Source organism: Lytechinus variegatus, chromosome 3, assembly GCF_018143015.1.
Source record: "Lytechinus variegatus isolate NC3 chromosome 3, Lvar_3.0, whole genome shotgun sequence".
In the NCBI taxonomy this organism is placed as follows: Eukaryota; Metazoa; Echinodermata; class Echinoidea; order Temnopleuroida; family Toxopneustidae; genus Lytechinus; species Lytechinus variegatus.
Genome location: NC_054742.1, coordinates 59885598 through 59898798, shown reverse-complemented (window position 1 = coordinate 59898798; position 13201 = coordinate 59885598). Strand labels below are relative to the sequence as shown.

The 13201-nt window shown below is 37.3% G+C and overlaps 1 protein-coding gene across 3 annotated transcripts in view; it reads left to right on the top strand.

Annotated features, from left to right (window-relative positions):
• Nucleotides 1-8563: 8563 nt before the first annotated feature.
• LOC121411532 (cAMP-regulated phosphoprotein 21-like) overlaps nucleotides 8564-13201 on the top strand; it is a 97740-nt gene continuing 93102 nt past the window's right edge. For all 3 annotated transcript variants that reach the window (XM_041604312.1, XM_041604313.1, XM_041604309.1), the window contains exon 1: nucleotides 8564-8704. The gene's annotated coding sequence lies outside the window, so the exon portion shown is untranslated. The remainder of the gene's footprint in view (nucleotides 8705-13201) is intronic.

The following is a 13201-nucleotide window of genomic DNA, read 5'->3' as shown; positions in this document are numbered from 1 at the left end:
ATACATTTGGCAAAGGCTCTTCACTTGCTTGCATCGTGTGATTGAAACGTCAAATTTAAATGATACGAAACTGAGACTTGTAATCGATAAGTTCCGAATAATCAATTCTGTTTATTGTCATTTGTGTATTTACATTGTGTGTTTCAAACGAGAATTGTTTAGTCGTATGGCAACATGCATAAAATTTGGTTCTTTTTTCCCCCAAATGCACAGTAAATTGTTACAAACTACAGAAAAAACGACATCATCTTCTGGTAATCAACCTTTTCCCTCGTATTATTTTCAAATCATCTTCAATAATCCAGTCATTCTGCACAACCTCAAAGAAATATAATGCTTCTTAAGGGGATTCTCATCATTTTTATTGTTTACGTTTTCGATTTTGCTGGCAATTTTTTTAAAGATATATTGTAATCAGCAAACCTATATAGATTATCAAACATTAAAAAATGGGGTAAGGGGGGGGGTTAATGTCACAATTTCTACTTTTTAACAATACACAATGTGTCCTCGGGACGTTTTTCCCCAGCACGAAAGTATTTTTATTCTCCCCCCCCCCCACCCCCCCCCCCCCCCGTCACATAAAATCTTCGCTCCTTACGCTGACATATAGCTGCCTATACACAGCAAACGCGGAGTGGGGTCGACTGGTGATTGAGAATATACAATTTTGCTCCTTGATAATTCGTTGGAATGATTGCTTCGGCGAAACTTAGTTGGGGCGCCCTGGATAATATGCCTCTGAATCTACCAGAAAGTGTAAAAGTTAGTTTACATTAAATACAAATATGTCTGACCTATACATTTCAGTGAAAACGTACATGACCAAGGCAGAATGATAATGCTGCGCACGTGGCGCCCGATATAGGGCTTCATCTTTGAGTGAAGAATAATCTCGGGGATAGACATTATCATTCGCATCGTTGACACTTTCTCTCGCGATCTGTTACTTACAATTTACATGTATTTGCCATAAAGACGGACAAACACATGTTACAAAAAACACAAAATTTCGGGAAAAAATGATATCCAATCCAACATCTTCACACTGGTCACTGCACTGCAACTCCCGATTACAAGTGGTGCAACTTTCCAACCAATCGACTTGCGCGCCCTGAATTCCGGAATTTACATATTGCAATACAGTATGACAGAGGTGCATTTGTGCGAACACAAAGGCCATGAGCGTAAGTTAAAATATAGTTTTGACTAGATCTAGCCCTTGAAATTGACTACATTGTACCAATCCAGTAAATATAACCATCAAAAAAAAAAAAATCCGGCGAAAATAGGGGGGGGGGGCGCGCCCGGGGCGCCCCCCTCTGGATCCGCCACTGGTGAGTCTCTTCTGATTACATAACGCATAATTTCTGATGCCCTGGACCTCACAGCCATTGCCCCCCCCCTCAAAACAACATCAAAAAAGAAAATGTCGACAGGAATAGCCAGCGTTTACAATAATTGGCAAATACCCATTAGGAAACAAAACAAATTATATTCTCATTTTTACATACTTTGAAGGGAAAAAAATTGTAAGAATAATTCACGACTTGTTTGAATGGGGTAGATAAGTCTTTTTTCTTTTTTTTTTTAAGATAGTGCCTTTTTTTCGAAAGAAAAGGTGCCCTATTTTCCTTGCCCCCCCCCCTCCACTTTCAACTTCGCTTCGCGCCGCCCCTGCAAAAGGCACTGCCGATGATCATGGTGTGTGTCACGCGTGTGGTGTATACATGCAGGTATCAACAGACTCAAATCAGGAACTTTTTTTGTGGATTAAAAGGCGGCTTTGAAGGATACTTTCGAGGGCAAAATTGTTGAAAATGAGCATCCAAAAACACTTCAAGTGAGTATGAATTTGTCCAATGGATATACATGTAATTGGATAAGGGTGGGGTTTGCAAAACATGTGGTCGCGTGCATGTAGTACACCTTAGTGTCCCCTCCCCCTTCCTGGATATAAAAGAGAGAAATTACTGCAAACCGCACGGGCCCCAATTGCGTACGTCAAAGGCGTACGTATCCAAGATTTAATTTGGGAGGGGTGGTAAGTACCACGAAGCGTGTCAACACTCGCACCCCCTATATAGGGGGATAGAGTGTGCAGGGAGGGGAGTTTCCCTTCCCCCCCCGCGCGAAACGCAACGTTTTCGATGCCTCATCAAATTCAAATAGAAAAAGATGTCTCTTGCGTCTACATAGTACCCGAATTCAATTGAAATGTTTTTTTAAGAGATCATGATCCCCCACCCCCCCCCCCGGGGGGGGACTCGACCAACAAAATGGTGGGGGTGTGCCGCAGGCGAGACAAAGAACGGGGGCCTCGGAGCGGGCTTATTGTAAAGAGGAGGGTCCTCGGAACGGGCTTCGGAACTACAAATGTTTGTGAAAAAGGGGGTCCTAATTGGAACGGATCGCCAGCGTGTGAGCGCGTATATGCATCCGGGTGCATCCCCATGGCACGGTCATGCAGCTAGTGCGCCCTCCGCCGGTGAGCTCTGCGGCCGCTTTTCACCAAAATTGCGGCTCATCAATGCGATCGGAACGGTGTAACGAAAAATATGCGAAGCTTTGGAGCGGATTTCTTTCTTATTTTTTCCCGGGATTTTTTCTCAATAAGAAGAAAATGCTATGCCTTGGAGCGGCTTTCTTTGTTTTTTATCTCAATAAGACAAAAATGCTATGCCTTGGAACGGAAATTTGAGTGTTAAAATGGTGGTCGATCCCTCCGGCCGCGGCACATGCCCACTGTGCCCCCCCCCCCGGTCATGACCATCCCAAATACGGGAAAAGATTGAGGAATTCAAAATAATTCCGGAAGCTAAAATGTTTTATAGAAATTGAGAACAAAATAAAACACCTTCCTTGCTTGATCTGAATTGTTAGCAAAAGATTCAGCCACATTACACTTACAGAAGACACGTATGCAGCCCTGGAGGAAATTTTCCTTCCCGCGAAATATTGGAATTTCTCTGAAAATTTAACCTTCTCTAATTTTGCTGTTTCTTAATTTATACAACTCGATATACGAAGAAATAAAACTCAAAATGTATAAGGGATGATGCAAGCTACAAAAGGGATTTTTTTTTGGAGGGAGCGCCCCACCGCCCTGTGTGGCCCACGGGGAGGGGGTAAAGAATAGAGGGAAGCTAGGGCAGTGGAATGAATTTTAGAAGTATCTTTTTCAGCACAATGGAAAATATTGAAAGCCCCCCCCAAAAAAAAAAAAAAAAAAAGATCAAGCACTGGTTGAAAGAGAAGAGGGCAATGCGTGACGAAAAGGGTAAATCCATAAAAGGGGGATCTAGCTAGAGATGAAATTATGGTAAACAAAATCGGTTATAATTTACTATACAAGAACATTGATGATTGAGAGAGAATTCGTATCACTCTATGGTTGACATCTAGCTCACGATTCCTTGTCAGTGGCGTAATGAGCCAGAAATTTTGAGTGGGTCAGACTTGGAAATGGGACAAAATTTCTAAACAATGCGAATGAGCCAAGACGTTAAAGGGGAATGAAACCTTTGGAACAAGTAGGCTTGTGTCGAAACAGAAAAATCAAAGAATAAGAACAAAGAAAGTTTGAGAAAAGCCAGACAAATAAGGAGAAAGTTAAGATCATTTGAATGTTGCAATCACTAATGCTATGGAGATCCTCCCATTGGCAATGCGACAAGGATGTGTGATGTCATTATGTGAACAACTTTCCCTTTGATGGACTATAAAATACCCTCAAAATGTCTCTTTTTGCTTTTTCTTCTGGTGATACAAACTTTTTATCCATGATGTATTTTTAAAAAATTCTGTATTACATGCCCTCCTGTAGAAAGAACCCATGATCTACTGATAGATGTGATAAAAGAGGGCAGTTTAAGTGAAATATATACTAAAGTAATGGGGAGAGTTGTTCACAAGTGACATCACACATCTTTGTTGCATTGCCAATTTGAAGATCTCCATAGCATTAGTGATCGCAATATTCAAATGCTCATAACTTTCTCTTTATTTGTCAGATTTTTCTCAACTTTTGTTGACCCTTTTATTTGATTTTTCTGTTTTCACACAAGCTATCTTGTTCCAAAGGTTTCATTCTCCTTTAAAGGGGAATCCAGCCTTGGCCATAAAATGTTGTGTTGGGAAGGCGAAAAATAAATTGAATAGAATGGCGAAAGTTTGAAAGAAATCGGACAAGCAATAAGAAAGTTATAGCTGCTTTAAAATTGAGATCACTAATAGAATGTAAATTGGCAACTGGGTAAGTAAATCATGATAAGGGGCAAGGACAACTTTCCCATATAGGCCATGTACTTTATTATCAGGGATTTGTGGTTTTCTCCTAAGTACCCATTCCCCTGGGGCAGTAATCTAAATATAATCCAGGCAGTATATTGTTTTATTTCCTCATGAACGAAAAATACATTTTAAAATAAAACTTTTTGGAAAAATGACATTTTAGCCATAATATGTATTGGAGTACATGGAAGAGTAGTCCTTGCCTCACTATGACATCCCATATGCGGCCAATTTGAAGTCTCCATGGGTATAGTGATTACCAATATTTACAACATTTAAAAATTCATTGTTGTTTGTCCAATATTGATCAAACTTTCACCTATCGACTTGTCTGATTTTTCTTTTTCTTATAAAAGCACGTTTTTATTTGGGTTGGATTCCCCTTTAAAGAGCAAATATTTCGATCTTTTTATACCAAAATGTAAATTTGTGAAATATTGTGAAATAATATTTAGCAAAAAAAATCATCAGATTTCACTCTTTTCTTTTTCCCTTCTTACCGTTTCCTCTTTATATTTTTGGTCGTGAATTTTCTTCGGGCTCCATGCCAGGGGCGGATCGAAAAGGGACCTGTTAAGAACTGTTTGCAGTAATTAGCCATGAAGACGATACGAGCGCGAGCTGAAATTTTTTGAAATTCCGACCTAAAAAATAGACATTCTAAGCATTTTTTTTGTAATCATGAACAGGATATTTATATAACTAAACAATGCGAGCGCGAAGCGCGAGCCGAAGAAATTGAGATTTAGACCTAAAAACGGGACACTCTATTCATGTTTTGTAAATTATGATGATACAGGTATAAGCTCAATGATATTCAATTGTATTTATTGTTGAATAGTTGTAAAGTTCTCTTTGGATTTGTTTTGTGAAATAAATGATATATTTTAAACCGATTTTGCCCTATTCTTTCCCAATTTATTTGATGTTTGAATTCCCAGTTTGAATTGCTAGAGTAATTTATCATGAGTTATTGAATGAGTGTGAATGATTCAAATCTAAAATGTCACCTCGGGATTGTTTTATATGAATGGTGAGTTGTAACATGTTTTTTCATTATTTTTTATATGTCTGAAAAGGAAAAGATATTCCTATCCTCTTATTTGTTAAGCAAAACACAATTTGGCATAATATTTTGACAAAACCTGGATTTGTCCAGTCCAGATTGAAATAATTCACTGTTTGGGTAATTGGGTATCCCTACATTAATAATGCGAGCGCAAAGCGCGAGCAGTTTTTGTTTTTTTAAATATTCTTATCTGATAAACGGTCAATTTAAGCAATATTTCAAGAACTGAAATTAAATAAAAATGGTGAAGTGGATATGGATCACACGATGCGAGCGCGAGCTAATATATATATTTTTTATTATTTTGACCTAGGACCGGGACATTCTAAGGACATTTAGTCATCATATGAAAATAGTCATTATCTTCCTATTCCTCTTCCTAAACGCGAGATGATATTCCATTCTGAAAAGGGACAATCTAATTAGGAATTCATAAAAATGTTATTATCTTATTCATTAATCTAATAAGCCCATGAGAGCGCGAAATTGGTTGATATCAAGGCCTTAAAACTGGATATTGGAGTTATATAGGATGCATAGTTCAATATATTTAATGCGAGCTCACTCGCGAACCGAAAATATTTGATAAACTGTCATGAAAAGGGGATTTTAAAGAACAAGTCCACCCCAACAAAAATTTGATTTGAATAAAAAGAGAAAAATCAAGCAAGCAAAACACAGACAATTTCATCAAAATTGGATGTAAAATAAGAAACTTATATGACTTTAAAAAAAAAATTCGCTTAATTTCACACAAAATTTATATGCACATCCTTGTCGGTATGCAAATGAGGGGACTAATGACATCACCCACTCACTATTTCTTTTGTATTTTATTATATGAAATATTTTGATTTTCTCCCCCTTGTCATGTGAAATCGAGTTTTATTCCTACTTGAACGTGTCGAATTAACATTGTTTAACATTATGTGGTTCAGTCAAGTTTTACATTATTTTCAATTCTGTAAAAATGAAATATTGTATAATTCAAACATTAAAAAAACCTGAAAGAAATAGTGAGTGATGGACATCATCCAGTGGCGTACCGTGGGTCATGGCATTGGGGGGGCACCAGCAAAAATTTTGAGTCACTAAGTGAGCGCGCGAAGCGCGCCCAGTTGCTGGGTATATTGACCTATTAGAGACATTTTAAGGACAGTGCCATCAAACGGAAATGTCTCTCACTGGTCAAATAATGCGAGCGCGAAGCGCGAGCTTAAAATTTTTTATATTCAGACCTAAAAAAGGACATTGTAATCAATCTTTTGTAATCATGATACGTACTTGTCTCGCTAAATAATGCGAGCGCGAAGCGCGAGCTGAATTTTTGTAAATGTTGACCCCCAAATAGGAAGATTTTAAGGACTATATTTTAGGAATCCATTAAGATTATACACATCTCACCGTAGTAATCTAATGCGAGTGCCAATAAGCGCTTGCTTATTTTGTTAGAATTGCATCTAAACATGCACATAAAGCACTTGTAATCATGATTAACATACCCATCTCACTAATCAAATCTCACGAGCGCGAAGCGCGAGCTGAAAATTTAGGAAATTCAGAACTGAAGAGGGGCATTTTAAGGCTTGTTTGTAGGAATCCACGAAGACCATACATAGTTTACTAACCAAATGATGCGAGCGCGAAGCGCGAGCTGAAAATTTTTGATATTCAGATTAGAAAAAGGGACATTTTAAGGACTGATTCTAGGAATTCACATTTCACCAATCCACTACTGCGAACGTGAGCACGGACAGGAAATGTTTTATATTAAGACCTTAAAATGGGGCAATCACTATAAGTAGTCATGAAAAAGAAGCATACTATTGTACATAAAACAATAATATTAAACTCGAAGTGCGAGGAAATATATTTGGCAGTTTGGTGTATGTTGACTTGCAAACGGGAGGTTTAGTATAGCATGATTATATTTCTCGGTAAACAGACAATGCGAGCACCAGTAACTATGAAGACATAGGCCCTGAGCAAATTATGTCTCATAAAGTTATGAAAAAAATGTTTCTTATGTAATATAACATAACATAATTATGATATAATATAACATTATAATGAACAATAAAGTCTTCTTTCCCACTACGTTTCTCTTTCTTTCTCCCTCTTTTTCTCCTTTTCCCCGTTTTTTTTTGTCAGCCGATGGGGTGGGGGCACGTGCCCCCCATGCCCCCCCGTAGTTACGCCACTGACATCATCGACTCTCTAACATATCACTGAGTTGTGCTTATAACTGAGAAAACTAAGTCACGGCTAAAATGTCCTAACTTTACATCCGATTTTTATAAAATTTTCAGCGTTATGCTTGTTAGATTTTTCTCTATTGATTTTCTGGGGTGGACTTGACCTTATGAATATAGAGGTATAACTCAACAATTAAAATGCGCAGCGCTAGCTGATAGGTTTTGACAATCAGGCCTGAAAAGGGATATTTTGAGAATTTATGGAATACACGATCAAGATTAGAGAATATAGGTACTTGACAAATAATGCGAGCGCGCTGCGCGAGCTGAAAATGTTGATACTCAGACCATAAAACGGACATTATTACAGCTGCTGAAAATATTAAAAATCAATTTGTAAATCAAGTAAAATAATGAAAGCTCGATGTCCGATCTGAAGTATGTTTTGTATATTGATTTCAAAACTAGATATTTTAAGTTCCATATCAGCCTATTGAGCAAGATAGATATGTATCTCAATCATTGAACATGCACTGCAAGCGCAAAGAGCAAGCGATTTTTTGTTAAATGGTCCCACAATGAAAGATTATTATTATTATTTTTTTTTTTGGGGGGGGTCTTTTCCAAGTCTTCCCCTCGATCACCTTACTTTATTCACTCTTCTTCCTCCTCTTCCCCTCTCTCTTTTCCCTTTTCCTTCTTCCACCCTTTGTTCCTTTTCATTGCTCCGCCAATGGGGGGGGGCAAGGCCCCCCTAGATCCGCCTGTGCATGCCCCCAGCCCAAGCCACAGCCCCCCATCTGTAGGGATAAGAGTATCGAATTAGATATGATAAGAATAAAGGTAAATATATGTCTACTAAGTTCTTTTTCTTTTTCCTCATAAATTCATCTTACTTTCATTTAAGTCAGAGGCATAGTCATGTAGAGCTCGAGTTTCTTCATCTCCCTTTTCGGAAATCATTTTTTACGTCATGCATGCTGCTCGCTCGATCGATGTGACGTCATATGTCATCCCCATCGATGATCATCGAGCGATCCATCCCGAGCAGCCGAAATTTCCGATTAATATTCTTGATTTCTAGCGATTTGAAAGAAATTTATAACGATCTCTTCAATGAGGAGGACAGTCGACTCGGTTTACACAAGTAGGTCGATTTTTAATGAGGTTTACTCCTGCTGAAGATTGCAAGTTGATATTAATGCATGGATGTCAAAATCCCATTTTATGTCTGCTAAACGCATACGGTACGGTACTGGAACCTAGCCCTGCACGTAAAGAATCGTGTAAGGTTTGTGTGTTAAATGACCAACTCACTAAATCAGAGAGTGAGTGTGTGTAATTGTCTACTCAATCGTGCTCTATCGCATATTGTGGCCGCGGCCGCCCGGTAGCTTGCCGGTGAGTGACTGAGAGAATGAGGGGTGATCATGCTGTATCGTGGGCGTGGATTACTAGTAGCTGAAGTGCTCTGGCTGCCTGTCTTCTCTGTGAAGATATAAAATTATGATTTATTGTGACTGCATTTGCAATGAGATATGGTAGGCCTACACCTAGTTCAACTTCAAGGCTCCACATTTAACTTTTTTTGGTGGTGGCTCGTTCGGGCCACCAAAGCCTTCATATAATTTTTAGTGGCCCAATTAAGTACTTTGGTGGCCGGAAAATTATAAAGAAAAACATTAAAAATGAATAAAACAAACTTATGGTACATATTATTACACTCACACATATTGCGAGGTTATAAATTCTGCAGCCACTACTACTAACTTTCACTTTGTTCATCTTCATGATCTTGTATGTAAACCTTGTTTGCTGTTTACTTTGCAAATTGATTTGTGGTAAAATATAAAGTGCTCTATCATTGTAAATGTGAAATGATTGAAAGAGAACAAATGAATTGTGTTGTTCCCAGGTTGTGAATTTTTTTTATCTCCATATACACTAGACACACACTCATAATGGTAAAGTAAATAAATTATGCATAACAAAGTCAGATAGATATTCGAAACATTTGATTTTTCTTTTCTTTCTCTTTGAATCCTAAAACCTAGATTATGCAGGCACAATACAGTTTATTTTGGTTTTCTATTTTGCAGCGTATTAAGCAGGAGAAAATCACAGAAAAATATGCTGCAACATTGAGAACAATGCATAAAAGGGGAAACAAAAAAATAATTTTCAAAAAGTATATTACTAACAGAAAACAAGAATAAGAAAAGACAGAATTGAAATAAAACAAAGGAAAAAATGAAAGAAAAACAAAGAACAGGAAAAAAAGAAAAAAATTAGAGGAAAAAAAACATGAAAGAAAATTGAATAAAACAATACAAAATGGGGGAAAAAATTAAGAAGCCATTACAATTTTTTTTAACAGCTTTGGCAACAGTCTATACCGACGGAAATATAATTAAAAGCCAAGCAAATAATTTTCACTTACCATTTGGGAATGGCGCATTTCTCAGTTTTTGTCTCACCTGCATAGCAGAGTGAGACTATAGGCGCCGCTTTTCCAACGGCGGCGGCGTCAACATCAAATCTTAACCTAAGGTTAAGTTTTTGAAATGACATCATAACTTAGAAAGTATATGGACCTAGTTCATGAAACTTGGCCATAAGGTTAATCAAGTATTACTGAACATCCTATTAGAGTTTCATGTCACATGACCAAGGTCAAAGGTCATTTAGGGTCAATGAACTTAGACCATGTTGGAGGAATCAACATCAAAATCTTAACCTGAGGTTAAGTTTTTGAAATGACGTCATAACTTAAAAAGTATATGGACCTAGTTCATGAAACTTGGACATAAGGTTAATCAAGTATCACTGAACATCCGGCATGAGTTTTATGTCACATGACCAAGGTCAAAAGTCATTTAGGGTCAATGAACTTTGGCCGAATTGGGGGTATCTGTTGAATTCCCATCATAACTTTGAAAGTTTATGGATCTGATTCATGAAAATTGGACATAATAGTAATCAAGCATCACTGAACATTTTGTGCAAGTTTCAGGTCTCATGATTAAGGTCAAAGGTCATTTAGGGTCAATGAACTTTGGCCGAATTGGGGGTATCTGTTGAATTACCATCATAACTTTGAAAGTTTATGGATCTGATTCATGAAACTTGGACATTAGAGTAATCAAGTATCACTGAACATCCTGTGCGCATTTCAGGTCACATGACCAAGGTCAAAGGTCAATGAACATTGGCCGAATTGGGTGTATCTGTTGAATTACCATCATAACTTTGAAAGTTGATGGATCTGATTCATGAAACTTGGACATAAGAGTAATCAAGTATTACTGAACATCCTGTGCGAGTTTCATGTCACATGATCAAGGTCAAAGGTCATGTAAGGTCAATGAACTTTTTGTTGAATAACCATCATATCTCTGTAAGTTTATTGGTCTAGTTCATAAAAAGTGGACATAATAGTAACCATGTATCACTGAACATCTTGTGCGAGTTAGAGTAGTTTTCAAAGTCAGCACTGCTGCTATATTGAACTGCGTGATGCAGGTGAGACGGCCAGAGGCATTCCACTTGTTTGTTGAATAACCATCATATCTCTATAAGTTTATTGGTCTAGTTCATAAAAAGTGGACATAAGAGTAACCATGTATCACTGAACATCTTGTGCGAGTTATTCAAAGTCAGCACTGCTGCTATATTGAACCGCGTGATGCAGGTGAGACGGCCAGAGGCATTCCACTTGTTATATATTTTAGTTTTATTATATTTTTTTTTTTTTCAGTAGAAACATGTTCTTTTATCAGGCATATTCAATGGAAAGGGGGTATAAATAGTTTAACCACTGTCAAAAAAAAATCATGAAAAAGATGACAAAAGTTATACCTTTAAAAAAAGTTCGAGAAAAGTCCTCATTTGCCAAAATGTTGGAAAAATTCACATTACATATCAATGAAATGCCTTCCCAAAGTATTTACTTTCTGAAGAGTGGTTTAAAAAGTCATTTATAAACAAGAAAGAAAGAAACTGTTTATTTTTGGCTAAAAAAGACACAGCTTCGAAAGAAATCAATTATCAACACACATACAAATGCACACGTGTGACTGTGATGTACTTACCTATCTGTTTTAAGTGTACCAGTATTCATTTGAAAATCAGTCTTTTTTATTCAAAAGAGAGGTCATAATGCCTCTTTTTAATGCTTTCAAATAATCCGGGTACACCAGATTTTAGCAATAAGGACTGTAGACAGGCATTTCATTGGTGTAAAATGTGACTTTGACTTTGATTTTCAAAGTTCTGTGGAAGATTTCTGAGCAGCAACATTTAGATTTGTATTGCAGCTCCCTGAGTCTGTATAGGCTGCAGGCTGTATAAGTTCATGCAAGCCGGCCAGCACGGCCAGCTGGATAATAGCTCGTGTATGCTATAGTGGTACATACTGTCATGACTATGCAAACTTTGTGTGTACATGTAGATCAGAGAAAATGTCGCATGACGATCTGGCTTGCAATTTGAACTGCAGAAAGTTGATAAATGCATGCAAAATCAGGAGAAAATTGCGCTACTTTGAAAATTATTGGTTGCCCGATTCGGTCCACCAAAACTTAGAATGTTTTCAATAATGGTTGCCCGAGGTGAATTTCTGGTGGCCACGGGCCACCGCTAATGTCGAGCCTTGCCTAGTGAATGGTACCAAATACTAGCAGTTTGCAGTTCCCAAAGGCAAAGTAGTCTCACTCTCAATAAAGACAATATTGCCCCAACTTAAACTCAACTTCTCAAGTCTTGAGATGGAACTGAGCTTTGAAAGTTTGATGGCTGAATGATGCCAATGCCGATTATGCCAATAGCACAATAGATTTGATATTTACTGAAGAATGAAGAGTCCACCAGCTCTTTGACTGTTAGTTTGTGAAGTCGATCAGGCAAGAGTTTCATATGCACCGCCCACTAAAATTGAAAATAAAAACATGGAGAAGGTTCAGAACTTGAAACTTCAAATGAAGGTTTTTTTTCTTCTTGGAAATTTCATATTTAATGCAAAATGCAATTAATTGAAAAATCATGTCATATCAGATTACATAGTGTGCACTGGGCTGTGTTGGCATAGGTCTGGTTGTCATCAGTGGTCGGGCCTAACCGGCACAGAAGATTTGGACCACCACTCTTCATAAGTACAAACAACCACTATTTTCAAATGAAAAGTGTTTTAAACGCAACTCCTAAAGAAGATAAATTGGACCACCACTCCTCATACATGTAACAAACAACCACTATTTTTCAAATGAAAAATGTTTTAAACGCAACTCCTTGCAAAGGAGATTTGTACTTGAATTAATTTCCGTCCTTAATCTTGTTTTATTTGCATAATTTTGAAATTGATATAATAATAGTTTATTTGCCAATGGCAGATAGTTATGATGTTCATTCACTTTCAATTTTAAAGAGGTACTCTGGGCTGAATATAATTCTATTTATGAATAGAGCAAAATTTATCAAACACTGAAAATTTCCTCAAAATCTGATAACAAATTTCATAACAAAAAATATTAAATTTTATAGATTCACAATATTTGGTGAAAACAGTTGTATGCATGCTGTCATGAATATTCAATAGGTGGGCTGATGATGTCATGTCCCCACTTTATATATTACATTACACCTTTGT